Source organism: Panulirus ornatus, chromosome 4 (assembly GCF_036320965.1).
Source record: "Panulirus ornatus isolate Po-2019 chromosome 4, ASM3632096v1, whole genome shotgun sequence".
Taxonomy (NCBI): domain Eukaryota; kingdom Metazoa; phylum Arthropoda; class Malacostraca; order Decapoda; family Palinuridae; genus Panulirus; species Panulirus ornatus.
The window spans coordinates 11,563,705-11,578,671 of record NC_092227.1 but is presented as its reverse complement, the minus strand read 5'-3'; the positions used below and the strand labels follow the sequence as shown (position 1 = coordinate 11,578,671).

General features: G+C 38.5%; 1 long non-coding RNA gene across 1 annotated transcript in view; it reads left to right on the top strand.

Moving 5' to 3' along the window:
* The first annotated feature begins 7,076 nt into the window (after positions 1-7,076).
* The window catches only part of LOC139765873 (uncharacterized), a 209,814-nt gene continuing 201,923 nt past the window's right edge, over positions 7,077-14,967 (top strand). The window contains exon 1 of the long non-coding RNA XR_011716752.1: positions 7,077-8,673. This is a non-coding gene — a long non-coding RNA (uncharacterized lncRNA). The remainder of the gene's footprint in view (positions 8,674-14,967) is intronic.

The following is a 14,967-nucleotide window of genomic DNA, read 5'->3' as shown; positions in this document are numbered from 1 at the left end:
AAAATATCAACACATATAAATACCTGAATAACCTTACCTAGTTTCCGAAATGATAGGAAAACTTGAACATTATACCCACTCCTTCAGCTTGTTGGCCATAAAGTTTTATGACCCTGACGTAAATTTTGATTAGATTATTGAAAACATTTAAACCTTGAGTATTAGGGAGGTGTGGCGAGGTTTGCATAGGGTTTGTTACAAGGATAGTAACTCAATTTCCCAAATGTTTTCTTGTATATGCTACTGTTGCCTTTTGTGCTATTATTTATTATTCAATGAAAGAAATGATCCGTTGGTATTTTTATAATCAAATATAAGTACACAAACCCTCAAAAGATAAGTAACTTTTTCGTAGTGTTAATGGCGATGCGGAGCTGAACTGAATACTGATGGGAATTCACCATAGGTACCAATGAAAATTATATCAGTGGATTCGTAATTCCTGAAGTGGTCTATGTTATGTTTTGTTAAGGTTGATAGTGAGCTCAGGTTTATTAGGTTGGTATTGTGTTTCTTTTCAGAAAACCGCAAATAAATGGAAAATGCTTTTGTGAGAATCGCAGCCTAGCCACCATAGCTGTAAATGATGGCTGCAGGTGGATTAATATCAAAGTAACGAATGTTTAAAAATTAGCTTCGTCGATCTTAATGAGATCCCCTTTTTATATCATGCTTAATATGAGAATATTATCAAATACAAGATTAACCAATACAAATGTTTTCAACAGTGTATAGTGTTTTTATTTCTTAATAAGGACCTCTTTTGTACGTGTAACCCATTTTTGTCTTTTTATTGATAGTTGCGCACACACACACACACACATATATATATATATATATATATATATATATATATATATATATATATAACATACAAATCTCCAGCAGCCACAACCGAACCCGAGAACCGTGCGTGTTACACGGTAGCGTTATGGCTAGGCTAGAATCACTTGTCATATATAATGCGCGTTCATATGCGTTATAATCGTGTGTGTGTATATATATATATATATATATATATATATATATATATATATATATATATATATATATATATAATCATGCATATTAAGAAGAACGACGATGAAGTGTACATTTAATGGTGAGTAGTTATTATGACTTTTCCACTTGTTCTTTTCTTCTTGAGTTTTATCTGCAGATGTTGGTAAATGGGTTGAATAGGATATAAGTACGAAATTGGCGTTCTTCTTGAATGCGCATGATAAATATATATATATATATATATATATATATATATATATATATATATATATATATATATATATATATTTTTTTTTTTTTCTTTTTTTTTAAGTATTCGCCATTTCCCGCGTTAGCGAGGTAGCATTAAGAACAGAGGACTGGGCCTTTGAGGGAATACCCTCGCCTGGCCCAATTCTCTGTTCCTTCTTTTGGAAAAAAAAAGAAAAAAAATGATCGTAGCCTAGCCATAACGCTGCTACATATCATGCATGGGTCCCGGGCTCGATCCTTGATGTTGGAGGTTTGTATTATATATATATATATATATATATATATATATATATATATATATATAGTCGTTAAACAAATAAACAAGAAGCTTCTGCCTTTCAACTGTAATTCACGCCATTTCAAGAATGAAAATCACTTGAAATACAGTTGGAGCGTTGTAGCTTGTGTTGATTTTTGCAGCAAGTTTAGTAAAATCAATGCTTCACATTTCATATATATATATATATATATATATATATATATAGTTTTTACTAGTATCTTTATATTTTCTTCATTGTTATTAATATTATTACAGAGGAAATCAACTCCGTACGATTTGCTCTGATTTGATCAGGTCTTGTGAGAGGTCACGTGATCACTGACTATATAAAGGCCCGTCCAGGTACAAACTTTTCAGTTCTGTTCTGTCGTTCATACAGAGCAGACGTGTCTCAAAAATGGTCTGTAGAAAAATTTTGGCCGGAACTGAGTGGGCCGTCCCAGAGGAAGTGCCCGTGATTCGCTTGGAAGACTTAGTGAAAGGAGAATCGTTGGGTCAAGGGATATCTGGCATAACATATAAGGGATCCTTTTACCTGCCTGATGGTGAAGTCGTGCCTGTAGCTATCAAGGAATATATCGGACCCGACGCCATGACAGAAATGGATAAAGAAGCTCGCGTCTTGCACAAACTAAATGGAACTGCAGGTGCTCCGCGACTTCATGGTGTACTTATGGATCCCCTCAGCCTAGTTATGGACTTGTGTGCTGGAGTGTGTTATGACACTTTCATGAACACTGCCAGCGTTGATGACGCCCTGAAAGTATTCATAGAATTGGTCTCAGAAGTAAAAGCTCTCCATCACGCAGGCTATTGTCATTGTGACCTTCATGGAGGGAACATAATTATCAGTGATACCCCTGACCTCACCGTGAGACTTATCGACTTTGGTCTCTCAGAAGAAGTCGACGAAAAACCGCATGATCTGGCTTACCTGTGGACGACGATGGACAGCGAAAGGTTATTGGAGCTGGGAGCGTCCATTGCTGGAGCAGTGGGTCATACCCCAGCCGGTAGAGAGTTCAGAGAAGCTACCCTAAAGCAGCCCATTGGTGATGACGCAGAACTGGATGAACTTGCTTCTCTGGCCACCGATGCCCTACTGGAATGGTTGGACGAATACGGGATGGTTTGATTTGATTTTAAACGCCATTTCTTCCCACCATTTTTGCACGGAAATATGGTTTAAGTTAAGTAGGAAAAAAAAAGAAAAGAAAAAAGTGATGCAGGAGATGAGATATCCATCCCCTCAGTCGAGTATTAACCCTAAACAATTGTAGGGTCTAAGCACATAGACCCTAAGCAACTATAAGGCTAAGGAATTATAGACTCCAAGTTATTATTTGGTTTAAGGAACTATAGGGTTCAGCAACCATAGACCCTAAGCAATTATTTGGTTTAGGGAACTATAAGGTTTAAGTGTTCATCGACCCTGACCAGTAATTGGGTCTAAGCCACTATAGATCGTAAGCAACAATAAGGTTTAAACAACTACAGGGTCTAAACAGCTATAGACCCTAAGCAACAATAGGGTGAAGCTACTACAGATCCTATGTAGTTTAGTTGAAGCAAGTATAGACCCTAAGCAACTATGGGGTTAAGATACTAAACACTCTATGGAATTATTTGGTTTCAGCACCTATAGGGTTAAGAAACTATAGACCCTAAGCAATCATTTTGTTTCTGCAATAAGGTTTAAACAGTAATAAGGTTTAAGCAACAATAGACCCCTAAAGGAAAACAGGGTTGTAGCACCCGTAAACGCATAAGAACCATAGAGTTTGAGCACCCTAATCAACAATTAGGTCTAAGCAATTACAGACCTAACCTAAGTGACTAGATTCTAGGCAACTGTAGACTCTAAGCAACAGTATGGAGCCTCTACACGGCTGGTTATAGGTAACTCTAGGAGGATCAGTAACCTTCAGAGGCTAACAAGTGGTCGCTCACAAAAGACAAAATGAAAGATCAATTTTATTATCATTCTTATTTAGGCCAACCTATGCCTTGAGCTTACCTTGGTTCCCTTAAAAGATCAGGTCTATAGCCATCCTCACTCCACCCTCATCTTCACTATATTCTCATCATTACAGCCTCATGGTCAGGATAGTAATTGTACTTCCATGGGTTTAATGGTCAGATAAGGTGATGGCAAGATTAGGTAATGTGGGGTTGAACAAAGATTTACAAACGGGGTTAGATAGGCTACCCAAGGTCACAGATGATTTAGGTAAGGTAGGTTAGGCAAGGGAAAGTTAATGACATGACATTTCTTTGAGAAAATTGGGGTTAACACTTCCTCGGTCAGGGTGAAGGTAAAAATGCTGTGTTGGGACCTCCAGTACATTGTTGATTTCATACAAAAGGATTTTATATCCCCTAAAATAGTTGAGCTTTCCTATTCTTCTTTTCTTCTTTTCTTTCTTTAAATCCCAGACGAGAATTAATCTTCTGTTGCATAACCTAAGTTAACATATGGGTAATGGAGATCTGCTTTAGGCTGCCTAACCTAAGCTAACTTAACCTGTCTTAACACCTTGCTAGTGGTGATCCGATCACGGTTGCCTTACCTAACCTGACTTAACTAAGACTAGCTAGTGGGGATCTGATGAAGATTGCCTAGCCTAACTAAATCTATTCTAACTACGCCTGGATAGTGGTAACTGATTATTATTATTACCAGGTACAGTAAAGAATCGCATACCTATGTAACTCAAACATTTACCTTTTTGCCCTTTGCCTTTATACACCGCCACTAGACTTGCATTCGTCCAATCCTTCTGCACTTCACCATGATCCATAGTTAGTTTAGTTTATTGACCGCAGCTGCATTCTAAGTATTATATACATTTAGTAAAGAATTTAAAGGACACATTACAATAAAAGAAACTGTAGTTCAGAAAATGGTAAACATAATGAAACAAAACACAAATAAACCACTGGAACAACAGATGAGCCAAACACTATTTTGAACAACTCCAATACGTCATGTTATATATCATGACGAAGAAATCTTCAAGTCTGATAACATCATTAATAAGTGTAGCTGACATTCGCAGTCAACGGACATTGTTAAACCCCATGCCTCTCCGTGTGTACACACACACACACACACACACACACACACACACACAGACGCGCGCGCGCACACAAACACACACACAAGTTCCTGGAGCGGAGGGCAGCGCGGGAGTCTTGCCTGCTCAAGCGACCCGTCTCCACCATCCGACTGTGGGTGGTGTCCAGACACAGGGAACCCCGTGAATGCTGTTATACTTTGATTTTGATCTTCTAAACCATTCTCTTTCTGACTGCATTTGTTTCATTTGTATCTCCTGAGTTTTATCCCCTTCCCGTGACCACTTGATAGTGGAGTAGTAGCTCGTCAAGGTAGTTTGGGCTCCAGCAAAAGTAAGCTTGTCACTACACACTTAACAAACTTAGAACTATGTGCTGTGGTTAAGATGGCGCTATATGGGGGAAGGAGGAAGACGAAATTCTTTAAGTGACAACAAACAACTTATAGATGAGTATGTTACATAAGGTTCTAGCCTGACCTAGCATAAAGATCTTGACTTATTTCCTTAAAAATTAACTTTAAGAGAAAGTTAAGGACAAGATATCATGTACATAACATGACAGTATTCATTGCTATGTACTACAATCTACCATTCTTCTACTTGATCTTTCAGCAGTTTGTGACACTTTAGATACTAAATTGTATATGAAATATATTGATAGTGAACTATAAAGACATTTCCTCAAAACTATAATATCTTCAAGAATAAGGTACAGGAGTGCAGGACTTCACATAAAGAATATTTCTTTAAATCAGAGAAAAAATAAAGTGCTTAACTTTGAAACTTCTCAGATTGTTTATATGACGCAAATAGGTATTCCTTTTTATACATATTCTCCATTTCCCGCGACAGCGAGGTAGCGTTAAGAACAGAGGACTGGGCCTGAGGGAATATCCTCACTTGGCCTCCTTCTCTGTTCCTTCTTTTAGAAAATTAAAAACGAGAGGGGAGGATTTCCAGCCCCCCGCTCCCTCCCCTTTTAGTCGCCTTCTACGACACGCAGGGAATACGTGGGAAGTATTTTTTCTCCTTTATCCCCAGGGATGAAACAAGTATTCATACTAAGTAGTCTTCTTCCTGAAATGGTTAAGCTTGAAGCAGCGTTAGAACCTTGATAACATTTATGACATGGTGTGCATGCAAAGTTATTGCACTGTGGTTATACTAGTAACATGGCACTACTCAGAAACCTAACTTAGCGCCCGGCAAGTGGTGATCTGAGTTAGGTTACCATACCTAACCTAACACTTGGGTTGAGGTGATGGATTAAGGTCGTCTGGCCTACATAAAACCTAACTTAACCTGAATTGACAACTGGCTTAGGGTAATCTGATAACGGTTTCCTCATCTAACCCACCTTATATTCACCTAATCCTTATATTCACTATCCACCTCATCTTCACGAAACCCTTACTCAATACTAAACCCATAATATTTACTGTACATTCATATTCACCGCATCCTTGTGTTCACCCTCACCTTCAATGCTACGGTCATGATCCCTACACCACATTGGCCCAGCTAAGGGTTTACTTTATTTCAATGGTAGTTTTTTGTCCATAGACAGACAGACATACAGACGAACACTAATATCAACATTTATAGATGAATTGATATCGTCGACGTTAATTTGTTTGTTTGTTTGTTTTTCCACTGAATCATTTTGTCTTGCGGGGTGTGTACAGTGTTGCTGTAACATGGATCTCCATGAAGCAAGTCAGGCTACGTCCCGTGTGCTCTCCTTGGTGATGTAGCATATCTAAGAGAAGAATAACTCTCATTAATGCACGTAAGATATTCACCAGAATGATAATATAGAGGTACAATAACTCCAATAAACAAGTGTTATTTCTTTACATCCAAGAAATGTGTTTACCCCTTGATATGATCCTCTGTTCATGCTGTTGTAAAAGAAAAATGTCCAGCTTGCTTTAAAATGGCGACCAGTAAGCGAGGTATATGAAGGCCAAGATTGGGATGTTGCCAAATCTAATTTTGAGCCATAATGCTTATTGTGAATTACGTTTTTTGTTGATTCTGATCCTTATTGAAGTCATGGGCCTAGGCTATTGGTCCGTGAGGAAAGTTACAACTATGCCAGCTCGAGCATTGATATCATAATATATCATTCTTATTCACATCTTAACGTTCAGTACGCACGTTCATAAGTATAATTCTATTGAGTATTCTTATCTATGAATTGCTTTAACTTAATGGCAATAAGTTAAGTTACCTAATGACTACTCAGCTATGGATTACTATATATATGATAGCGTTAAATACATGATATTGTTCGGTATTAATATTGTAATAGATGAGGAAACAATTTGAAAAAAAAATAATCTCTGGATGTGTTCTCAATATTAATTGTCATTTATCCTCTGTTATTATACGTAATATAAACTTGTACTTTAATTTCAAGTCTTAGAAATGATCTTATAATTCTTTCAAGTAATGTTATGAAGGATAGTCCCAGCAGAGATGTATATAGGAGATAATTATGGTATGTTTTTGAGGTTGTGGCTGCCTGGCGGGCGGCCTGGCCGGGCACTTGGCTTGTCAACAATGACAGGGAAGACGACAGTGTGGCTTGAGCTTGGAGGTGGAAGGTGTCGCTGTGAGAAGAAATTCTTATTCTCTCTTGGCATTATAGGACAAAAGTCTACCGTGACCAAAAATTGTGCATTTGATGGATACTTGCAAGTTGAATAAGCTTTTATTGCGAAAACAGTAGGACAGTGTTTAAGAAGTTTAATACAAAGTTTAGCGTTGCTCGTGGTGTAACACATGATAAACTGTATTGCGAAAACATGAGACAGAACTCCGTTGATTATTGTGCTTCGTATAGTACCTAGTCTTACAGATTATTTTGAGAGTTTGACGCCAAGGTTAAATGGTATGGACATGGTTGCTGCAGAAGGTTAATGGGCCAACCACACGATCAAGGTGAAACCACAACTTCAGATCTAATGACCACACGTGTATCAGAAATTATGTAGACGTAATTCGAACCCAAATTTAGGTGAGCTAGAACCAGTTGTAACAATAGTGATCAACGTATGTGATATGAAAGGAAAGGTTACCGTAACAATATTAACTGATACAGGCAAAGTTATTCCAGGTCTTAAGTCGCTTCCTTCAGCCTTACACAGATGTTCAAGTGAAACTCGCTGCTTTAATACATTAAACACAAGAATCCTCAGATGTTGTTCTGAATATTGAACTTGGCATAATATAAGCAGTAAATTAGATTTTTTTTTTTTTGTGAAAAGAAATAGTTTGAGTGAGACCGAAAGAAAAAGAATGACCAATAGTTATAATTTGATGGGAGGGATTCGGTTGTGGTGCTCACAATGGTCATAATGTGGTTAGATCTGGTTAATGATGTGAAAATGTTTAAGATAAATACCTGTATCTAAAGTGTGAGAGCAGAAAAACAAAATATTTTGTGATTTTGTTAGTGAATTGAAACAACTATTGGGATACAATAAAAGTAGATGGTTGGCAGAAATTCCTGTAGTTGGAACAAGTGGTTCATTGATCAGCCAGTAGTGATCGATTTCTTTAACACGTTCAGTTCTGAGACATGTGGTCAAGTCTCTTTCAAGACTGGACCAATGTAATGAGCCTTATTAAAGCAAGTTTCAAAGTGGTCAGATATTCAGATATATTGAAGACAGTGGAGTTTGTTAGTGAAAAATGATTTTTTTTTCTAAGTGTAATGTTGAAAAATATCATGATGGTTTATGTGTTAGTGAGTAGAGTGCGAGACATCAACAGACCAGCGTTGGGTAGAGAAACAGAGATATAAGCCATCTACGCATGTAGCTATTGATTTTGTTCTTACTGTGTTTCCCAGGAACCAGTTCTTCTGTTGAACGTGCTTTCTCACAGATGAATAAGTTGTGGACATTGAAAAAAATCAGAAAACCCCAACTGTCGAGGTCTTATTAGTAACCAAAATAGATTTCAAGCAAACCTCGGGAATTCTACAATAGTTTAAATTCCACTTCGGATTTATTGAAGACACCATCGTGTGGAAAGGTCGACAACTTAAAGGTAAGTAGGTTGTGTTTATGCTTTGGATAAATATTATTGATTAAATGTTTAGTATAGAGACGCCACTTCTATGATTTGATATCTTCATTTTTCTCTCGTGGATTCTTTGTTGCTAGCGTAAAGCTAATATAGGCTTAGGTGTAAGGAATGATTTAAGAGTACGGGATTTTACTTTACGATCCTTTAAAACTATCTTTCGGTATTTTCTCGTGCGTGATAGGGTTATAAAAGGACAGGCAATATCTGTGGCTAGAGAGAGAGACTCTAATATGGTAAAACGTGGAAATAGATATCATAGGTCCAGAGGTAGGAGACTGGGGCGTAAGATTAGAATCTGAATCATCCAAAGTTGAGTTACAAGAAAACAAAGTGCCAAATAGAGCGGCTTAATCAATTCAAGAGTGAGCAATAGATTGATCAGGTCGGAGAAGATGAGGAAAGGTGGAATTACAGTTGTTGGAGATGCTTTTCGTTAAAGACCAAAAAAAGAATTGTCGGTAGGAGTCAGGTCAGCACACTTTACGAGAGTGCACCTGGATCTTCGTAGAACAGATTTACAATGAGTCCGAACGTGAATGAAATCAGTGGGTTTCTGGGGAAGGAAAGAGTTTCGTGGTCCGGTTACCACACACCGTCCCTGATGTGGTGACAAGCATCAGAGCATGAGCAGTCAAACCACGAAGGATGTGGAAAAGATTTAAAAAGAAGATGGGATGTAGACCTCCATCCCAGCAGTAATAACTTCTGCTATGCGCTCGACACATCACGATTCCATCCCGACCAGAGAAGCAGCACCCAATCCAAGGAATGGGAGCTGCACAGGGACAACCACCACTTGGGCTCTCCCCAAAGTGCCCAGAGTTGAAGTTTTCTGGGAAGGGATGGTGGTCAAGCGAGCCCAGTCTGTGTCACAGAAATAAGACTGTGGTCAAAGGGCCCTAAAGGAGGCATGGTGTATGCATCAAGTAGGAGGATTCAGAGTGGTCACGAAGATAAGGAACTAGAGGAGGGTCTTTGATTGATTGTCCCAAACCATCAAGGAGAGAGTAAGGAAAGAGCTGGGCTTCCCCGGGATCGACCCGGTTGCAGCCCAAACCAATCCCTGCGGTATGTATTGAAGTCCCCAGCACAGAGTATTTCAGCTCATGTAGGAGAAGGCAGCAGGGCCCTAGCGGCAAGACGTCAAGCAGTCGAAGAGCTGGACATAATTGGAGGAATTTAAGTGGTGGGAAACTATGCGAAACACAAAGGCAAGATGATAGAAGGTAGAGATTTTTCGAGGCAAATGATGATGATGATGATGATGATGTGGCTGAGGTATAGATGGTAGTAACTCGTTCTTTGCGTCGATTGGAGGTCTAGGGTTGGGAGGTGGAAGGGTTTTGAAGGATTGTGGGTGGGTTTTGAGTGGGGAGGGAGTTTGTTTGAGGATAAGTAATGTGGGAAATGGGACGTACAGAAGTATAAAAGACTCTGCGATCAACCAGAGAACTACTTTGTTCTTGGTATTTTATTTGATGCTTTTCTTTTGTTTGTTTTATCATTAAGTCGTCAGATTTTTATGTAACTTCTTATTAAAGGTTTCTGTTGCTGCCTATTTTGTAGTTGTCTATTGATGTTTGTTGTGCTATTGTGTTAGTGTGTGTGGGGGAGGCTTACCAAGTCCATGTGTTGCTAATTGCTTACCCATCTTTCATGATTATTATCTTATTTGCTTCTTGTTTAAGATGATAACAAGGGGGTAAATAGATAGTTTTTCAGACTGACACCGGTTCCACTAACAGCGTACCCATCAGTTTCGCCAAACATATCAAACCTACTAATAAGATTCATAAGACTTGGAACCAAAGTAGTCAGGTCCCAGTTGGTATGGGCACTAGAGGTTTGTATTTCCCTGCGACCGGTCCGAAATTACATAGTGATTTCATTGTCCTTGAAGGGAATCTTACACAACAGATGGGGGCTAGCGGAAGTGAAGGAGGGCAACTTTGAGCAAGTGAACAAGGTCAAGCTAGAGGTTGAGTATTTGGATGTGATGAAAGGTTCAGTAGAAACCTTTCCCGGTGTACAGTCTCTCAAAGTTGACCTTCACGCTAAACCAGTACTCATTCTAGACAGGCGCAATTGCCAGTATCCATGAAGCCTAAGCTAAAGTCAGAATTAGAGTGACTGTCCAAGTTGGGTGTAATTGAACCTGTAGATGAGCCAACCCCTTGGGTGAGTCAAGTTGTTGTGAGTCCTGAAAAAGGATGGGAAAGTCAGGATTTGTATAGACCCCGAGAGAGCTGAATAAGGTTCTTTAGAGAGAGAGCATTACACATTTCCCATTCTTGAGTACACCCTTCATGATTTGGGCTTAAGTTGACTTGGCGTCGTCTGGCTGTAGACATGTGAGACTTGATACTCCTTCTAGCTTTCTAACCACATTGCAAACATGTCATGGTAGATTTAGGTGGCTGCGTCTACTTTTTGGGCCGAATGTCTTCTCAGAAATTCTTTCAAAAAGCAATTGCTTGAGGCACTCGTAGGTTTGAAAGGGGTTGCAAGCATTACTGATGACACCATGATACATGGGGCTAACATAACTGCTCACGAGGCAAATCTAAAAAGTTTTCTTAAATGTTGTAGAAGGAATGATATCCAGCTCAACAAGGAAAAGATGGATTTGCGATGTGACAACTTAACATTCATGAGACATGAAATGACCAAGGATGGCCTTCAACCTGATCCTGATAATGTTAAAGCAATTAAGAACTTTCCGACCCCCAGAGTCCAAAAGTGGCCTCAGATCCTTTTTAATAATGTTCAGTTTTGTGTCTAGATTCCTCCCTAATGTGTGTGATGTCTTGCACCCATTCCATAATTTAAAAAATGATGTTCCTTGGGGCTGGTCTATAGCACAAGAGCAGCCTCCAGAAAGTAGAAGACGATAATTGATGAATCCCTACTAGTATTATATGATCCCTAACCAAGAGTTAACGCTGGAGAATGATGCTAGTTAATATGGACTTGGCTCAATTCTTCTACAGGAAGGAAAGCCTGTAGCTTCTGCAAATAGATCCTCGAGTGAGACTTAGAAAGACTATGCTCGACTTGAAAAATGAAAAATTTGGCTTATTGTCTCTTGTCTTGTGATATTTCACCACTACGCACACACATACGGTGATTTTGTTAACGTTATTATGGATGACAACAAACCCCTGATCAATATCAGAGACATGCCTATATTCCCGTGCTCCAAACGGTTACAAGAAATGCTAATGACAACTCAGAAGTACCACTATAAATTGAGCCACAATGCAGGCAAAGACATCGCTGTGGCTGATGCATTATATGAGTATATACGACATTTACGTTTAAGATGCTTGGTTTTTCGTTCATGGATTGAACAGAAGCAACCAACGATGGTTGCTACTGCTCAATCCATGAAGTCCCCCCCACCACGGAAAGGTAACCAAGCTTCGGGGGGGATGGGTGTTTACCCTGACGCCAACGGAGAAAATACAATATGTTTATATCTTTCCTTAATCTTGAAAATTGAATCACTTTCCTTAATCTTGAAAATTGAATCACTTTCCTTAATCTTGAAAAAGGGATCACTTTCCTTAATCTTGAAAAATGAACCACTTTCCTTAATCTTGAAAAATGAATCACCTTCCTTAAATCTGAAAAATGAATGACTTTCCTTAATCTTGAAAAATGAATGACTTTCCTTAATCTTGAAAAATGAATCACTTTCCTTAATCTTGAAAAATGAATCACTTTCCTTAATCTTGAAAAATGAATCACTTTCCTTAATCTTGAAAAATGAATCCATCAGAAGGAAGAATAGCCCCAGTCATATGAAGACCGGCTGACTGAATCCTTGCGCATTGGGTAGAAAGTGATTTCTTTGATGGTAGCTTTATGGAAGGCACGGTAGCGTCGGAAGAGTTTCATTTGTTCTTTGAAGAGGGAAGGCAAGATCAACCAGCCTGCAAATACAATGACTTCGGCCAGGGCGCAGTGTTGTGGGCTGAGAGCATGCCTGTGGCAAGTGATGTGCTCCACAGAGAGGCCAGTGATACGGAGGAAGTTGGGATCCGACATGAGTGTGTTGTAGGTAGGACATCCCAGATCCTCAAGGTTAACAACTTTAGCGCGGCATTTGAAAACGGTGGTAAAGAGAGCCTCGATATATCCTCCCTTGAAGAGCAATACGTCGTACTGGTTAAGTACACCAAGAAATTCGTTGATGTCGACTAAGTGGGAGGGTCCTGAGACGACGGTGTAGGTGGTCAAGTCGAAAATGGCTGCCTCAGTGCAGTACATTGCGTGGAAGTGTTCTGTGCCGACGCCTTCTTCAACAAAGTTGATATCAATTATGGCTGCTCGCATACTCTGGTGGCGTCTAAGGAAGTCCCAATAGAAAGAATCGCCAAATGGTACGGGAGTTGTAGCGTAAGAAGCCAATTTAGGGAGAGACCAGCAGCTTCCGGGAAGGTTAGAAGATTTGAAATAGAATGGCCGGTGGGCAGTTGGTGGGCGAGGGACGTGAACGCTTCCGTAGATCTGCATTTTGGAAGATCATGATTTTCTCTGATGTACAGTTAACGAAGTAACCTCGGATATCCTTGCTTATATTTTAATATAGTGATGTCTTAATATAGTGATGTTTACCCTAATGAAACCAGACCAGATCCCCTCAAGTCAAAGGAACAATGAAGATAAGTTGGTTGTTATGAAGCCTTGGTGAAAAGAAGTGTATACTAAGAAAAAGAGATTGTTAAAATCTTTTGTAATGTCAGGCTAATGCATTACAAATATTTGATAATTGATGTTAAAGTCTTTTTTCTGCCTTTTGCGTCAGTGTTGGGTATCTATATACTAATTCTACCGTGATTTCCATAAGAAATTTACCTTCAGTTTCACCAAGAATGGAGATGATATAGTCTATGGGATTGAGAAGATATTTAACAAAGAAGATGTAAGGATCAAATATGAAGTCAAAGAAATATATATATAAAGTGAAGAAGATTAATTATGCAGAACTACGTTAATTGGAGATGATGTTTTAAAGCAGATATCTAGAATGGAGCCAAATCAATGCCAAGGATCATACGAACTTTCTGGAAGAGTCGTAAAGGAGTGCGAGGAGGAAGTTAGCCTTTCATTAGTAAATATATTTATGACATCACTTAGAGCAGGAGTCAAAGACTAGTATTGGAAGATGGTCAATGTATAGTTTCGAGGGAAAACTATTTAGTTTTGGCAAATGGTTACTTCTAAAATGTTGAAAATGCTTTATAAAGGTTTGTTTTGACAGCAGAAAACTTGTACAGGAAACGATATTAGATTTGGTGACAACAATAAATAGAGGAAAATAGAGGTTAAATCTGGAAATACCCTCCTAAAATATCAACAAAGAATATAACTACTACACATTATTTTCTTTTTTTGTATTTATATGTTCGTGGAGATACGTTTGGAAATTAACTTTGGTTAATGGAATTTGATTTTTTCGATGATTTCCATATCTCGTGATTAAATGAAATACCTCTAAAGCAGTATTTGGTTTATTGATTTTACCGAAGTTTGGAATAAGATAATGACAGTATGTGTATTAGTGAAAATGTTGGGTTAATGGAAAGTTCAGTAGTACTTTTGTAAAATATCAACACATATAAAAACCTCAATAACCTTACCTAGTTTCCGAAATGATAGGAAAACTTGAACATTACACCCACTCCTTCAGCTTGTTGGCCATAAAGTTTTATGACCCTGACGTAAATTTTGATTAGATTGTTGAAAACATTTAAACCTTGAGTATTAGGGAGGTGTGGCGAGGTTTGCATAGGGTATGACGATTTGTTAGAAGGATAGTAACTCAGTTTCCCCAATGTTTTCTTGTATATGCTACTGTTGCCTTTTGTGCTATTATTTATTATTCAATGAAAGAAATGATCGGTTGGTATTTTTATAATGAAATATAAGTACACAAAGCCCTCAAAAGATAAGTAACTTTTTCGTAGTGTTAATGGCGATGCGGAGCTGAACTGAATTCTGATGGGAATTCACCATAGGTACCAATGAAAATTATATCAGTGGATTCGTAATTCCTGAAGTAGTCTATGTTATGTTTTGTTAAGGTTGATAGTGAGCTCAGGTTTATTAGGTTGGTATTGTGTTTCTTTTCAGAAAACCACAGATGGATAGAAAATAAAATGGAAAATACTATTGTGAGAATCGAAGCCTAGCCACCATAGTTGTAAATGATGGTTGCAGGTGGATTTATATCAAAGTAACGAATCTTTA